Source organism: Microcaecilia unicolor, chromosome 3 (assembly GCF_901765095.1).
Source record: "Microcaecilia unicolor chromosome 3, aMicUni1.1, whole genome shotgun sequence".
Taxonomy (NCBI): domain Eukaryota; kingdom Metazoa; phylum Chordata; class Amphibia; order Gymnophiona; family Siphonopidae; genus Microcaecilia; species Microcaecilia unicolor.
The window spans coordinates 324,467,202-324,485,634 of NC_044033.1; the positions used below are offsets into that span (position 1 = coordinate 324,467,202).

General features: G+C 38.5%; 1 protein-coding gene across 2 annotated transcripts in view; it reads right to left on the reverse strand.

Annotated features, from left to right (window-relative positions):
- The window catches only part of LOC115466843 (AT-rich interactive domain-containing protein 1B-like), a 1,026,314-nt gene that overhangs the window by 736,903 nt on the left and 270,978 nt on the right, over nucleotides 1-18,433 (reverse strand). The gene's annotated exons all lie outside the window — the stretch shown is intronic.

Genomic DNA, 18,433 nt, shown 5'->3' on the forward strand with positions numbered 1-18,433 from the left:
ACAAATCAGTCATGGACGTGGAGGATCCCATTGCTAAAAGCTGCTTTTCTATGACTTGCTTTTTTTTTGGATTTGGATGTAATATTTAATTATCTGCATTTTCCAAATTCAAGCTCAAGACAAGTTGCAACTGCACAAGCTCTGAGGTCAATCCGTAAAGAGGAAAAGGGTATGTGTGATTCAGTTTAATATCTATATATATAAAACTCACCCTCAACGTTCTGAAGACAAGTGACGTCAGTGAAGCCAAGCCCTGACTTCCCTCAAAAAGGTTTGAAGGTTCATGGTGGTGAAGCCACCAAAATCGCTCCAGGCCCCGCCCTCGAGGGCGGAGCAATGGCAGAACAACAAAGGGGTTGGCAGGGAGGGAGGCGGGGATGGGTGGGAAATCGCTATGGGCCCCGCCCTCGAGGGCGGAGCAAGGGCAGAACAACGAAGGGGTTGGCAGGGAGAGAGGGAGGCAGGGATGCGGGGGGTGGGAAATCGCTACGGGACCCGCCCCCGCGTCAAACGTCATGACGTTGAGGGCGGAGCAATGCCACAACAACGAAGCGGTTGGCAGGGGGGGTGTTGCCGATGAAAACCTTGCTAGCGCCCGTTTCATTTGCTCAGAAACGGGCCTCTTTTACTAGTATTTTACATATTATATGGGGGATATGACCTAATTGAAAGGGCTTTATAGCTTGTCCAAAACCACAGTTCTATCAAGAAATACTGACTAGACAGTTAAGAGATGTAAAGATGGGAATGGGTGACTGTGGGGCAGCTCTATAAATCTTTTCACTGGAAACTGAGTAGAGATAGACAGCCATCATTGCCATGGCTCTGACCTGATGCACTTTCAGTGAATCATTTAGTTACAATCCTGCTATGCCACTACAGCAGGAAATGAAGTGTGCTAGCCAGCTTTGAAACTTCTTTTAACTACTTCTGTTCCTAGTCTGTTAGGATCTGGATCGCAGACTATGAAGAGTTCGTTGGACTCATAGAGTGGCTATGTTCTTGTGGTATGCTATTGTCCTTTTACAGTCCAGGATACACGCATGAAGCCTTCAGTAGACACTGATGACTGATGGAAAGGCTGAAGCACTTTTTGCAAGTGCTTAGGTGCTGCTATTTCTGTTCTTATGTTTGTTGTCTAGCACTATGTGTGACCTGCTGAGCGACAAGGTACCAAAAGTGGGTATGTGACTTATTTATACCACAAGATAGAGGGATATCAACGGCATAATGCTGCCAAATTTCAGCCTCAGATATGGATTAATTACTGTATGTCTATACAAAATGAGAAAGGTTTAGCAATACAAAAGTAATTAATTCCAGAAATCACATACCCTACTTTTTTTTAGGCTGTAGAACACGAAAAACACCAAAGTTGTGAAAAAATTGCATAGTCCCATTCTACTGACCCTATAGTCAGTACATAAAACTTTCAAAAATGAAATTTGCCCAAATTTACCCCTCCAAACTTTTATAGCCTTTATCTATTTGTGACCCCACTTTAGGTACCTTTTTGCTCAGCACGTCAAATATTGTCAGGCTTATTGTAAATTAATTTTCAAAATTTTCACTTAGCTACCCTATTATGGAAGAACTGTATGTATAGGGAATAGGAGATTAGTCATTGAAACTCACTTATTCTTTTCAAGCTAGGTATTTCAGTTCTGCTAATCACATTTTATTTTTTATTTATGTCGATTTATATACCGTATCTTATTGCAACTGCAAAACAGAACAGTTTACATATGTATAAAAACAATTAATATATACAAATAAACAAAGGAATTCCATTCATGACAGGAAAGCACAGCAAATCAGAAGTAACTACATAATAAAAACCAATACAAATTAAAAATCTAATATACAATTAAGCTACCCTTTTTTTTTTTTTTTTACTTTATCTCTTATGCTAAATTCTGTTCTACATAGCTTGTGAAAAAGAAGATTTTCAAAAGTTTTCGGAAATGGATGTAGGATTTCTCTAATCTGATCTCCTTTTGAAGGCCATTCCAAAGGGGGGGACACATAGAGATTTTCATAACCTGAATAAGAACCAAATGAAGACCTAACAGAAGGTGAAATTTGTGATAATTTGTGATAATTTCCTTTCCTCGATTCCTGCTAGACCAGTGCAGACCAACAGGTTATGTTACCCTAAGAGCAGATACAGGCAGAAAAGCTGAATTCTTCCAGTTACATCAACGGTATAAGGGATGGTGCAGCCTGGAGCTTATAATGATGCTAATGCCAAAGCAAACATTTAACCACAAAAATTTATATATAAAAATCATAAAATGCCTAAGGGGACACTCTGCAGATTTATTAAAGATACTGAGAGCGCTAACTGCCAAGGAGACAAGCAGCTGCTGTAAGACAATTTCCTGAGGGACACAATTTTCCTGGACAGAACATGGACTGGTCTAACAGGAATCAAGGAAGGAAATTATCTGAAAAACTAAATTTCAACAACCTTTTCATCCTGCTAGACCAGTCCATAGGATTTATAAAAACTCTTTCCCTTAGAGCAGGAGGAAGGCGAAGCTCCCTCTAACTCAGTGCATTTCGCAGAGTAATCACCCCTGGCCCACACAATGTTATAGTGTCTCACAAAGGAATGCAGCAACAACTATGTCGTCATGCTACAAACATTTTCTGGAGTTGCTGCCCTGGCTTCTGTCCAGGAGGTCACTTGTGATCTTATTGAATGAGCCTGGGGCCCTCTGGTACCACCTCTCAGTTAAGAATGCACATGGCTTCAATTGCCAGAGAGAAATTGTAGACTGACTCCGCTTTGTGCAGCCCATGAAACAGGACAACTACCAGATCAGACTTTCACAACAAGTTCTTTACCTTCAATAGCACAAAAGCGCTCTGCGAACATCTAGTTTATGAAGCGCCCATGCAACTTCCAACTTCACACTCTTAGAGAATGCCCAAAGCAAAACCATCTGATTCAAGTGAGACGCTAAGAACACCTTGGGCAAGAACGAAGGAACCATGCACACAAACATGGAATCAGAAGAGAAGAACAATTAGAGATTGCTTCATAACTGGGCCTGCAACTCCAAAATCCACCTGGCCAAGCAAATAACCACAAGAAGCACAGTTTTGAAGGACAGGTCCTTCAAGGAGGCTTGCCATAAGGAATCAAAGGGAGATTGAGTCAAAGCGCCGAGCACCAAGTTTTGGTTCCACTGCAGAAGTACGACCCACAGCAGTGACTGAATATGTTTTAGTCCCAGGAACACCCCTTTCACATTACCCCTGAATCAAGAAAGAACTGCCACTTGAACTTTCATAGAGTTAAGGGCTAATCTCTGATCAAGACCTCCTTGCTGAAAGGCCAAGATGGAAGATAACGTCCTATACTAAGGAGACAAAGAATGCTCTGAATACATCATTCAAACACTCATCACACCCGGACACAGGCCAAGGATGTTGAACTCCTGTGGGCTTTGAACAAAGTACCTACGACAGATGCCAAATAATCTCTGCCTCTCAAGTGTCTCCTCTCAACGTCCAGGCCATAAACCAGAAGGGTTCTGGATTTTCCACTACAACCACCTTCTGATTCAGAAGGATTGTTCCCCTTGGCATGGAAATCAATGACTCCTTTAGTAACCAAATTAGATTTGCATTCCAAAGTCTGTTCAGAGCCACCAAATTACCAGAAACAGGTGTTTTAACACTTTTTGAAGAACTCAGCTGGATCAGAGACCATGGCAGAAATACATATAGCGGGTACAGATTCAACCAGACATGCACAAACTGATTGATCCTTGTGGATTCCAATTCCTTACTGTGAATGAATCTGAAGATAAAGCACTTCCCATTCTGCCATGTCACCACCAAATCAAATCAATGAATGGGAGTCCTCAACTTTCTATCAGGAGCTGGAAAGCTGAGGAGCTCTCGTTCACTCAGGTACAGGGAGTGCCTACTGAGAAAGTCTACCTGAACATTCTTCACTCCTGCAATATGCACTGCTGAAATCACTGACAAACTGAACTCCACCCAGCTACAAAGTAAATCGACTTCCTCTGCTACCACGGCATTCCTGCTCTCACCCTGCTTGCTAATGTATGCCACACTGTTGGATATCACTCACACTACCTTGCCTTGTAAGCGCAGGAGGAACTGCTTGGGAGCCAAGCAAATGGCCCTTGTCATTAAGAGACTGATAGTCCTCGATACCTCCAGATTCAACCATCACCCCTGAGCAATCTGTCCTAGGCAAAAGGTTCCCCAGCCTTCTAGGCCTGCATAGGAAAATGTGGGAGGGAGGTTCTGGAAGCAAAATTTAGGCTCTTAGGTAGAAAGCTGAAGTCCAGATCATCCAGGGTCACATTTTCAGAGATGCTCCCTGCTCAGGACCCAAAAGGCAAGCAGAGCTCTGAAGTCTCAATGCATGGTTGAGATGATAGTGTGGGGATGAGGGATTTAGATTTGTTAGTAACTGGGTGACATTCTGGGAAAGGGGGAAACTGTTCCAAAAGGATGGGCTAAACCTTAACCAGGATGGAACCAGGCTGCTGGCACTAACTTTTAAAAAGGAAATAGAGCAGCATTTAAACTAGAATGGGGGGGGGGGGGGGGGGGGCGAGCCGACAGTTGCCCAAGAGCACGTGGTTCGGTGAACTATTGAAACAGGACATTTAGAGAATTTCAGTAGAGAGGTTTCTACAATGCTTAAAGTAAGCCAGGTGTGCTTAATGAGAGAGCAGGATAAAGGATGCGCATTAACCCCTTCAACTTCTAAGCAGCATGTAGAACAAAGGAAAAAACACAATTTGAAGTGCCTGTATAAAAATACTACAAGCCTAAAAAATAAGATGGGAGAGTTAGAATATATAGTACTAAATGATGAGGTAGATATAATAGGCATCTCAGAGACTTGGTGGAAAGAGGACAAACAATGAGACACTGTGTTAACAGGGTACAAATTGTATCGCAATGATAGAGAGGATCAAATTGGAGGGGGAGGTGTTGGACTATATGTTAAAGAGGGAATGGAGGCAAATAAAATAAACATTCCACAATACACAGATAGCTGCATTGAATCATTATGGATAGAAATTCCATGTGTGAAGGAAAGGAGTATTCTCGTAGGGTTGTACTATCATCTGCTGGGACAAAACGAACAGATAGATGAAGAAATATTTACAGAGATAAAGAAAGCTGGCAAATTGGGCAATGCTATAATAATGGGTGACTTCAATTACCCCAATATTGACTGGATAAATGTTACATCAGGGAGATAAAATTTCTAGATATAATACATGACTGCTTCCTGGAGCAGCTGGTCCAGGAACCGAGAAGGGGAGCCATTTTGGATCTGGTCCTTGGTGGCATGCAGGGCATAGTACGAGAGGTGGCGGTGTTGGGTCCCCTGGGAAACAGTGATCATAACATGATCAAGTTTAAGCTGCTATCTGGGATGACCCCACAAAAGAAATCTACTCTAGCTGCATTTAATTTTCGAAAGTCGACTATAATAAAATGAGGAAAATGGTTAAAAAGAAACTAAAAGAATTGGCTGGAAAGGATAGGTCACTAATTCAGGCGTGGACATTATTCAAAAATACCATCTTGGAAGCCCAGTCCATATGCATTCCACGTATTTGCAAAGCTGGAAAGAAGAGAAAACGTCAGCCTGCATGGTTAAAAGGTGAAGTAAAAGAGGCCATTACAGCCAAAAGATTGTCCTTCAAAGAATGGAAAAAGCACCCAAATGAAGAAAATAAGTAGTAACATAAGCACTGGCAAGTCAGATGCAAAGCAATAATAAAGAAAGCTAAAATAGAATATGAAGAAAAACTTGCTGCAGAGGCTAAAACTCACAGTAACATCAGAAGCAGAAAGCCTGCAAGGGAATCTGTGGGATCCTTAGATCATGAAGGAGCAAAAGGGGCGCTCAGGGAGGACAAGGCAATAGCAGAGAAACTGAATGAATTCTTTGCTTCTGTCTTTACTGAAGAAGATGTAAGACCTGCCTGTACTGGAAATGGTTTTCAAGGGTGATGATGCGGAGGAATTAAAAGAAATCTTGGTGAACCTGGAAGATGTACCGAGCCAAATTGACAAATTAAAGAGTAGTAAATCACCTGGACTGGATGGCATACATCCAAGGGTACTCAAAGAACTCAAGCATGAAATTGCTGATCTGCTGTTAGTAATATGAAATCTGTCATTAAAACGTCCATAGTACCTGAAGATTGGATGGTGGCCACTACAGAATAGTGCATAGGCATCCTGCTAGCATCAAAGTACACCAGTGAAAGAGCTAGTATTTTATAATTTTATGCATGCCAGTGGCACTTAAATGTAGGCACCCTGCTATATAATTGCCCTTTAGATGCTTCATACATTGCAACTTACAGGTTATGCAGAATCATGTTCATCCAATACGGACTACGGTTTAACACAGATTTTTGGTCTTCCTCATCATGAAATCAGAAAATTATCTGAACAAATAAGACCTGTCTTATAAACAGACAGAAACATATGGATCTAAGCATCTTGGTTCTCTGCCCATATTAGATTTACTAAGATTACTATTTAGTAATTTCTTTTTAATCCTGTCATCTACTGATTAGTAAAAAGAGACAGTAGGACTCGCCTGGTGGCTCAGAGACAGTTCTGTGCTTTGCCAAGCAGCAAGTCCCCACTTCATCCCTGAGTCAGACCTTCTGTTCCTCAGGTCAGATGGGGATGCTGTGGTGGCCATATTTATAGCACTCCCAGGAGGGGAGGGGCAATAGTCACCAGTATAAAAAGGAATCTTAACACAAACCTTCTATTATCATACCCATGCTGTGAAGAAAGCATGTCACCATTATTCTCTATGGATGAAAAGAAAAGTCTGGCCCCACTTCATAAAGGCATGTTAGTACCTCTTGAAATACATTATGCTAAGAGTACGCTGGGAAGCCAAACTATTGTAATTCATATTTCCTCTAATCCTCTTTTACCAATTTGTTGTTACAAATTTGATTTGCCTTAGTCCAAAAGGTCCTTACAGAAAATCACACACATCTCTAGAGTGCCTGAGTAATATAGTTTCAATGTGCACAGTAATGTGATTCCAGAGGACCTGGCAGTGTACAGAAATATTTTAAATCCTTTATTTACCCAGAATAACTTGTCAGAGATTTCCTACTGTAATTCAAGAAATAACTGTACAACTTCGACCAAGATAATGTCAAAAATTACATCAGTATCAAAATAACATGAATCAATTATATGACTAGTATAGGAAGATGAGAAATTTCTAGTCCTAAATGCCTCAAGCATTGTCATTCAGTTCCGACTAATGCTATATTTTTTACCATAAAAATCTTTTACATGTTCCTACAAACCAAATAAGCTATAAATATTTCAATTATTTTACACCCTTCAGTAGTAAACTACTACAGCCAGAGATTATTATTTTAAAACAGAGTTCAAAGATGTAATGCTTGAAAAACAGCTAAAACAATTACTCACTTTTATATTGCTTCAAGATGAATAGCATTGCTGGGAGCTGTAGTATAATGATACTGTGAAGGGTTTGGATTTTTTTTTAAGTGCTAAAGATAAACCCAAAAACCCTCTACGCCAGCCGCCAATATTTTATCATCAATGAAAATACTGGCTGACGTAAACAAGAGCGAACGGAAAGAATTAACTTGAATGTTTTTGCACAGAAGAAACTTAACAAAAATAAGGGCTGACAAATGACACATCATGCTGTCTGAATGAAACCGTTCCTTGGGAGACATCTAGGCAGTCTGATTTTCAGGATATCCTCAATGAATAGCATAAGAGATATTTGTATATCATGAAGACGGTGCACACAAATCTCTCTCATGCATATTTATTGCGGGCTAGACTTATCCATTAGGCACAGTGGCATAGTGCCTAAAAGTTATATTGTGGCCCTGCTGGCTAGGATGTCCTTAGAATGAGGTTGAGAACCACTTAACTAGAGAGGGGCAACAAAATACGTCCGTTCCCAAATCATCAACAGACTTGTCTGTTGTTGCTCTTGTACTGTTTTTATTTTATTCAGTACTCGCAATCTGAAAGACAGACTGTAACAAACCTATTATTACCTGAATAATTTTACTGCTGTAATTGTCTACTGCTTATGTTTGACTTGTTCTTGCTGTACGCCGCCTTGAGTGAATTCCTTTCAAAAAGGCGGTAAAGAAATCCTAATAAATAAATAAAAATATTATATACTTCTTCATTCTAATGTTAACTAAAACATTTCTATTACTGCCTTTCAAAAATAAATACAATGAAAGTTGTGGGAAATCACACACACCTCTACTGTGTGTGATCAGTAAAATCCAAGAACAACTTAAAGGCCTCACATATTTAACACACCACCAACCAAATCTAAACAAATAAGTTCTGGAGAAACTTAAATAAGGATCCGCCAGAATACAATATAGAAACACAGAAAACAATGACATGTGAAGACTATAGAACCTATTTAGTTTGCCCATCCCCACCAAAAAGCTAGAAAAGGGGAAAAAAAGAGGGAGCACTGCCATAGTATATAAATCCTTTTTCAAAGTTGAACTGATATCTCATATTACATCCCCTACTCTTGAAACAACTGCTTGCAAAATCAACGATGATACTCTATCTGATACTATCAGCATCATCCTTTTTTTACCACCCACCAGGGAGGTGGAAACCAACAGAAAATATCTTCACAGAATTTGTATCTAACATATGCACCAGATTTGATAATGTCCTACTAATAAGGGACATTCATTTACACCTAGATAATCATAATGACATTGATATAAAAATAAAGGTCACCTACCTGACATATTAGCCTACATTTGCGAATAACAACTTTCATCTAAGTAACCATACCTGGATACAGACTCCCTGGTTAGATCACAGTAAACTCGAGTTCTCCCTCTATTGGAGGGAAAATACAAATTCAACGAAAAATAAAAGTACTACTACTCCTCATAAAACTAGATGAAAAATAGGTACCACAACCTTTTGGGCTAACGTCCTGAACAATCCTGCGCCTGAACAATCCTGCGCTTCCTCCAACAGACAATAACAACTTCATGATTAAATGGGATGACCTATGCGAAAATGTCTTAAATAACATAGATCCCCTTAAATCTACATCCAAACCAACCCATAACATTTCACCTTGCTTTAATCAATCTATCCTTCTTTTGCAAAAGGAAATGTAGAAAACTGGAAAGAAAATGGGCTAAAGACAAATCAAATGAACATGGAAAGCTGCCATCAAAACATATAAAAATGAGATCAAAATTGCAAAAACTCAACACTTTACAAAAATAATCGGTGGAAACTTCTTTAATACCAGTAATATTTTCAATCTGATAAACTAAACAATTTCAATTCTTTGATCTTAAGCAACTGGAAGATTTTTTGGTAGCTAAAGAAGAGATAAATATCACTGTTTAAGTCGCAGGTGCACACTGTAGTGATACGCAGGAGAGAGCCTGAGGGGTTGCAATAATTTAGATTTTTAGTTTAATATTTCTTTGATTTCTTGTTTATTTTCTTATCTTGAATCCAAATTACCTATTATATTTTGGACGAAGCATGTATAATTTTCTTTTGTAGTCAATCTTGACACATGTTGTTTTCATTAGTCTGAATTACCAATTTCTGTATTATTTCTCATTGGAGTTGTAATCAATATAAATAAATAAATAAAATAATTGGAAAAAAAAAATCAGAAAAGGAGTACTCTAATTAAAACTAAATCATCAAGATATTTATGAAAAACAGTCAGAAACACATACAGGAATAGCCGCCAACAGAATCTGATCTTCCTTTCAATTACCAAACCATGACACAGTAAAACATTATCTCCTAAAATACTCAACCTCAAAATGCATCCGAGACCCTTGTCCTAATTAACTCATGAAGGAAGCTCCTAATATATATTCATTAATCTTCTCCAGCAGCATATCTCCTTCCTACTATTCCACGGCACTTTCCCTGATTATAAAGGCTCTATTATCCTAACACCAATACCAAAAAACAATTCTATCACCATTACTGATGTAACAAACTACAGACCAGTAGCCTCATTTCCTTTAATGATAAAGGTGATGGAAGGAACAGTTGCAGCACAAATTATGGACTACCTTTCACATTTCTCCCTACTACACAAATCCCAATCAGGTTTCAGACCATGCTATAGTACCGAGACTGTCCTTACCACCCTAGTATCAAATCCAGAAAAGAAGTTAGCATAGGGTCCAAGATCTTAATAATGCAGTTCGTTATGTCTAGTGCATTTGATATAGATGATGATAGTATCCTGTTAAACATACTAGACAACTTTGGCATATGGGGCACAGTCCATAAATGGGTCCAAGGATTCCTGAAATCAAGATCTTACAAAGTGAAAATGAAAGAAACATTATCCTCACCTTGGTCACTGGACTGTGGCTTCCCTCAGGGCTCTCCACTATCACCCATACAGACTAGAATCAGCAGAATTCAGAACATTCATATACGCTGACTATTGCTATCAGATTCACTCAAAAATGTTTCAATTTGATTTGCTCATATGAATTGATTTTTCGATTTGATTTGTTTCGATTCAGCTTAACTTAAATAAAAGGGCCCATAGCCTTAGACCTATACAAATATTATAACAGACAGAGTAACACAAACAGGCAGCAGCAACTGAACATTTTAAATATTCAAGAAAGCATTTGTTATGACAGGTTAAACTGCAGCAGCCTCTACTTCTCCAAAATGTCTACACTATCTCCACAATTATTTTCAGTATTAAAATTAGTTTCAAAACATACACCACCACCACCACAAAAAAGGGCACTGCATGAATAAGTAAGACATATCATCAAATTCAAATGTATGTTTTCACAAAACAATGATCCTAAAGCTAATAGATTGCCAGAGGAGACCAAGAACCAAAAACATCATGCAATCCAGCTCAATTCCTTGAGCCTGTGGGACAAAGGGCCAGAAAGTCACCCATTTTAGGACAGAGAGGAAATTTTAAAATATTCCTGCCATGAAGCTGCTTCCTTCACCCAAAAAGGCAATCAAACAAGAAGAGCAGCATGAACAACAAAGCAGCGTGTAACGACTGGATAAGCAATAAAGGAAGCCCTTCCCTCATTATTCAATACCTCTCTGTGAAATAGTAGTAATAAAAAAGGCAAGTGCATTTTTATCCTATAACACTGCATTCCACAAAACAAAAGGAACAGTTTTTGCCCATTCTTACTGGCACAATAATTCAAGCTCTTTCAAGTTGGTTGAGGATCACCTGTGGACTAGTCTTTCTAAAACTTTCTACTGGATTCAAGTCTGTGATATGACTGGTCTACTCAAGGACATTCAATTTCCTCTTCCTGTGCCACTGCTGTTTTGCTTTGTGCTTAGGCCAATTGTCCTAATGTTAAGAAAATCTTGGTGGCGTGTAACTATTTCCTGACAGTGACCCAAAGGATATTCAAAACACACTGAAACGTTATCAAAGCATCCCCCAACCTGCACCTTTGAAAACATTATCCCAGCATTCTTTTGGCAGCTCCATGTTTAGCACGATTAGAACTTTGCTTCAAATTAATTTCAGACAACAGAAAGAGCTTGATTCTTTATCCATTTTGCTATCATTTCAAAAGGCAGTACATCAAATATATTCAATAAAACAAAACTTTATTTAACAAGTATTGTTCAGGCAATTTTCAGAAAACATGCTAATCTTGATTTGCTATATTGAAGGACATGAAACTTATTTGAACCATATTTTTGGTTTCTTATTTTTTATTTTTCAGTATTTCTATAATTTGTTCTTTTATGTTGAGTATTTTAAATGGAAGAGTGAAAAAATCCTTTTTAATGCATTTTTACTTTTTTTTTTTTTATAGAAAATGAAAAATGTGAAGACTTCTATAAAGAGCAGTACAATTGCATAAAAAATGTAGGCACCCCTGGACAAATTGTATGTTTCAATAAATCTCTGAGTGAATACAGGCAAACACAACCAATATACATTGAGGTCTATCTGCCACTCTTAAGAAAATCACAAACATGGCATCTTACTGCAATCAATGTAAACCTTATCATAATCCTTTCAGTTGATTCATTTTTTTAAATTAAGTTGTTGATTGACTCTTTAGGGTTTTCAATTAGTCAAGTGAACACAATTTGGTAGTGAAACGAGTACTCTAACCCTTTTCACCTCCCAACCTGCTGTTATTGTTGCATCTACTTTCAACAACCAGGGGCTTCTATAAGCAGCAGCATGTTTGAAAATGGAGGTAATTCACTGCAACGAAGTAGGAGAATGGATTAAAATATCACAAAATGCTTCCAGCTAACAATTTCAATTGTCAGAAACACTGTTAATAAATGGAAATTACATGGAATTGCTAGAGAAAAGGCACAATCTGGAAGACCAAGCAAAGTATCTGCTGGAACAATGGAAAACATAAAACAAGAACTATAACACTACTGGACACATGGCAACACTGTACAATGGTGCCAAAGTACATGTCCATGCCCCCAAAATATTAGTATCTAAGTGTGTCCCTCCGGAAAATAAATTGGTTTGTGTAAGCAGCAGAAGCAAGATTTGAACCCTAGCTTTCTTACTTTTGAACCACTAGCTCACACATCCTCCTCTCTGGCAAGTATACAGAACTTTTCTATTAAGTTTACATCAGAGACTTATTTGTCCGCATTGGCCTTTACACATTCAAACCATTGTATAAGCTATGCAGCAGATTGCTTTTCTTTGCAACTGGGTTTTGGTAATGAAGTTTTATTATTTGACAAATCAAAATAGATTTCAAGGCCATATGGCAGTCAGGAGACAAAAACATATTTCACAAAGCAATGCTGTAGTTCTGATAAGCAACTGTTCCCTCACAAAACTCCAAGGGACACTGTGGGGGTTTGTAAAATGCTAATTTGAAAATTTTATAAACAATAAACCTGGTTGTCCCAGTAGCATTTGTTCCTACCCATTTTGATGCACATTCAATTTCCTTTAGACTTTTGTTCATACTGGATATCTTTTGCTTGAGAATTTGAAAGTTTGTTGTCATGTCACAGTGGCTGATCGATCTGACCTGGTTCACACAACACACTCAAAATGGAATCACAAAACAAAAGGGAAACAGCATCTTAAAATCATTAGTGGCTGAACCTGGTCAAAATTATGAAAAGGCAAATTTGTCAAGAAAGGCTTGCCAACTGATTCAAAGACCCCACACAAATGAAGTTTTTCAAACTTTTTTCTACAAAAATCCATCATCATTTTATTACAGATTAGGCAACAGCGACTGTTCCTACACCCTGATGAGAAAACAAGACAAACGTTCCACCAAATCCAAAGTGGAGGATAAAAGAAAAAGGCAGACGTAATCAGAAGATAAACAGTCTTTATTTAAAATTCAAAGGCTCCCAGAGATTTACACATCTGTGCCTGACCTGGCCATGTTTCACCTTGAAACAGCTGCATCAGGGGCTAAGTTACAAAAAAAAAAAAAATCAAACAAAATCACATATATAAATATTTGTAAAATCAAATACAAAATTGAGAGACTTACATAAGAAATTAAAACCATCTCTCACTTGGAGATGACTCCTTAACTGTATAAATAAATGACTGTATGAAAAAATAGGATAACTAAAAACTATACATAAATAAAAGTAACAGTTAAAAAAAAACAGCTTAAAATGAAAAGGGGCAGAGGCTTACCCAGCTGGTAGAAAATTACAAACTTCACCATGTCTGGTCCAACAGATAGCAAGATTCAAAGTACTGAAGTGTAAAAAAAAAGTTCACGTCACAAAGGGGGTCCTTTTACTAAGCCACAGTAGCATTTTTAGCTCGCGGTAGAAATCAGCTACTGATAATTGCAGAGACACCCATTATATTCCTATGGGTGTCTCAGCATTTACCCGAAGCTGATTTCTACCACGAGCTAAAAAATACTACCGTGGCTTACTAGAAGACCCCCATACTGAAAACGACTGAAGCATTTTTAAAACTTTGAAGCAAAAGCCAAACAAACTACTTAAATGCTCCTTCCTCTGGATGCATTTGCATAATTGAGAAAACAAACTTGCTATGACAACCTAACCTATACATACAGCATATCATGCAAACATAATTAATTTAAGGAGCCTAAAATTAAACAAATTAAAAAGCTATTTTCAATAAACAGGGCTAAAATCAACTGATAGATACCAGTAAAAACATATAATATTGTTCAAAAAATGTTTTAAAAGTGTGTTATACATAGTAAAAAAAAAAAGTCTGTGGTGACAATGAGAAAAAACGATCTTAAAATTCAAAACCAAAGTGCTTAAAAAAACTCTTAAGATGTTTGCCATTCCATAACTACTAAAAATATACCTAAAGAAACACATATCAAATTCTCAAAACATGTTAAAAAGGTTGAAAACATGGTAGAACGCACTGACAATGATACTTTGCATTTCAATGATGTCTGTGCATTCCAATTAATATGTTCCAACCATGGAAGAAATTTCAATCAAAAAACCTTTGAGGAACATCTTAAAAACAGTTTAACACACCTTGCAATATCTAAAGTCTTACTAAAAACATGAAATACGACATCTTTATGATCATAAGATAGAATAAGGTAAAGAAAATCTTGTTATAAAAAGCTAGGTAAGCCAGCCCTTAAAGGGACAAATGTATCAATCATCTCTCAGTGAAAACCAAGGCAAATGCAAACAATAAAGAGAGTCCAGTTAAAAACAGCAAGGGAGTAGTACATATCCTTTAAAAACATCATAACAACATTTTTACAGGTACAGTGTATTTAAATGAACCCAAACAGAAGCTGTGCTAAAAAATAAAATGAAGATGCTACCAAAACCAGATTATTGGAATTGAAATAAAAAATTACAGGAACTCAGAGAAATCTGTGTCTTCACTTAATCCATGTGGTGTCATTGTGTTGAACTTATAGATCAACCTCTGTTCAGTTTGTAGAAGTAAATTGTCCAGGTTTTCCCCCCCCTCCCTGAGGGATGTGGAATACTGAGCACAACAACTGTAATCCTCAAAAACATGATTCTTCTCAATTGAATGCTGAACAAGAGGCTTTTCCACCATAGATGTCTTGAGCACATTTTTGTGCTCTAAAATCCATTTTTTAAAAGGTTATACGATTTTCCCTATGTACAGTAGTCCATATGGGCACACAGCAATGTATATCACACCAGAGCTCTTGCAATTGGTAAAACGTCTAAGTTCAAACTTTTCGCCTGTAGTTGGGTGAATTAATGTTTTAATGTTGATGTTCAGCATGGACACTGAGCAAGCACCACACTTATGGTGTCCTGTGGGTCTCCGAGTAAGTTGCAAGTTCAATCCTGGAAGAGCACAATGAACTAATATATTTTTTGAAATGTCTTCCTCTCTTGTGAGCAACCATAATACCCTTCATCTGAAAATAACTGTATTATCATACTTAGCTTGCAACTGATTGCTGGACCGTTCGCCGACATGCAGCATGTTTCACAATCTGCTGCGTCAGGGTTCAGTCCACTAAAAAACAAACAGATCCAAAAGCCTCATTAATTAACATTCTCATGAAAAACGAATTATATGTTGCTAAAAAAACTTGCACTTAACAAGTGAATAAGCCAATGTTCCGTGATCCATCTAATTCCTCTATTTAATATGGCAGAACTGGCTATAAGGTTTTTATATAATAAAGTCACATGGTCTACTGAGTTGGTCAATCAACCCGTTGAAACTTAGGCATACGGGTGACTTAAAGATGATTTATAAAATTTTCACATAGCTAAATGATTAAATAGAAACAACTGATCAAAACTGCAACAAAAACGTTTTCCACATTAAAGATGCCCAATCAAGCTCCAAATTTCATCCATCTGTCTGTATAATTTTTAAACTGTATATCCATCACTGTTCCTTGTAATTAAGCAAGTGTTGAGCATCCCTCCTCCCTCCCACCTTAATTCAGTTTTATCAATAATACGCCAACACTGGCTTATTTACTTGTAAGTGCAAGTTTTTTAGCAACATATAATTCATTTTTCATGAGAATGTTAATTAATGAGGCTTTTGGATCTGTTTGTTTTTTAGTGGACCGAACATGCCGCATGTTGGCAAACGGTCCAGCAATCAGTTGCAAGCTAAGTATAGTATAGTTATTTTAAGAAAAAGAACAAAAAAAAGCTAAACACTGATAAGGTTTAAAGTTATATTAACGGAGTTTAAATTGACCGATGAACAGGCAGGTGAGCAAAGAGCACAGTGGCTCTTCTGAAAAAAGTTGCCACTGAGGTAAAAAATTATAAAAAGGATCATTTATGGCCCTGTTTACTAAGCCACGCTGTAGGCACGCAAACATTTTAGCACGCGTTAAAAACTAGTGCATGCTAATGCTAGAGATCCATAGGAATATAATAGGTGCCTCTATTGTTAGTGGGTGCTAAAAAACGTGTCTACAGAGCAGCTTAGTAAACAGGGCCCCAGGTGAACTAGTGGTTGTTGCTATACATAAGTTGCTTCAGATAGTTGTGGCACTGGGTAAAAATGTTGAATATTTATGTGAAACAAGCCCCCCTGTTTAATTGGATTGACAATATTTTGTTAGTGCCACTTAGTAGCTCTCCCCATTCTGATGCCAATGAAACACTACAAAAAAAAATTACATCCAACATTTAAAACAGAAATCAACCATCTAGATTTCCCCAAACACACTTACAGGCTTAGAAAGAGAAGGGCGCCCATCTTTCGACACATATCGGAAGATGGGCGTCCTTCTCACAGGGTCACCCAAATCGGCATAATCGAAAGCCGATTTGGGCGTCCTCAACTGCTTTCCGTCGCGGGGACGACCAAAGTTCATAGGGGCGTGTCGGAAGCATAGTGAAGGCGGGACTGGGGTGTGCATAACACATGGGCGTCCTCGGCCGATAATGGAAAAAAGAAGGGTGTTCCTGACGAACACTTGGACGATTTTATTTGGACCTTGTTTTTTTTTTTTATGACCAAGACACAAAAATGTGCCCTAAATGACTAGATGACCACCGGAGGGAATCCGGGATGACCTCCTCTTACTCCCCCAATGGTCACTAACCCCCTCTCACCCTAAAAAAAATTTTTTTAATATTTTTCCAGCCTCTATGCCAGCCTCAAATATCATACCTAGCTCCATGACAGCAGTATGCAGGTCCCTGGAGCAGTTTTATTGGGTACTGTAGTGCACTTCAAGCAGGCAGAACCAGGCCCATCCCCCCCCCCCCACCTGTTACACTTTTGGTGGTAAATGTGAGCCCTCCAAAACCCACCACAAACCCACTGTACCCACATCTAGGTGTCCCCCTTCATCCCATCCCTAAGGACTATGGTAGTGGTGTACAGTTGTGGGTAGTGGGTTTTGGAGGGGGTTTGGGGGGCTCAGCATGCAAGGTAAAGGAGCTATGCAACTGGAAGCAATTTCTGAAGTCCACTGCAGTGCCCTCTAGGGTGCCCGGTTGGTGTCCTGGCATGTCAGGGGCACCAGTGCACTACAAATGCTGGCTCATCCCACGACCAAATGGCTTGGATTTGGTCGTTTCTGAGATGGGTGCCCTCGATTTCCATTATCGCCGAAAATCGGAGACAACCATCTCTAAGGTCGACATAAATGTTGGGATTTGGGTGTGCCAGACCGTATTATCGAAACAAAAGATGGACGCCCATCTTGTTTCGATAATACGGGTTTCCCGGCCCCTTCACGGGGGATGTCCTGCGAGGATGTCCTCATGAAAACTTGGACGCCCCGTTCGATTATGCCCCTCCACAGCTTCTTAAGGGTGTGAAACACTCCAATTTTTTTTTTGCCTTTAAAAAAAATTCATAACGTTTTTTTTTACTTTATTTTGCACATAAATTCATCCTACAAATACAAAACCTAGTTTATATGCACAAAAGATTTACACATAAAAATGAAAAACAAAATAAGGATTAGAGATATGCAATTTATTTAGTCCTCGAATTGGCAAATCTGTATCCAAGTTCAAGCACGATTCACAGCAGTAAGATTCATTATTAAGTCCTTTAAACTGGGAAAACCATTTCAAATGCACATCAAATTGTTTGGATTTTCCCCAGAGTTATGAAGGCTTTCTTGGGGGTGGGGGTCGCACAGGGCAGACGTTTCTTCCTGTTTTTGTGGACTTCAATAGAAACCAGGGTTGGCACCAACACTTTGAACCTTCATTTGCAACTACCTCTTAATTTATATCTTCTTCTTAGGTTACTCAACTTAATCACTGCAGTAAAAGTCCACTAGCCAAACTACTAGCCAATCAGAACCTTAACCCCTACATATATGCGGGCGATGTTACGATCCACATCCCATTCAAAAGTAACCTAAACGAAATAACTAACGAGATCAATCAG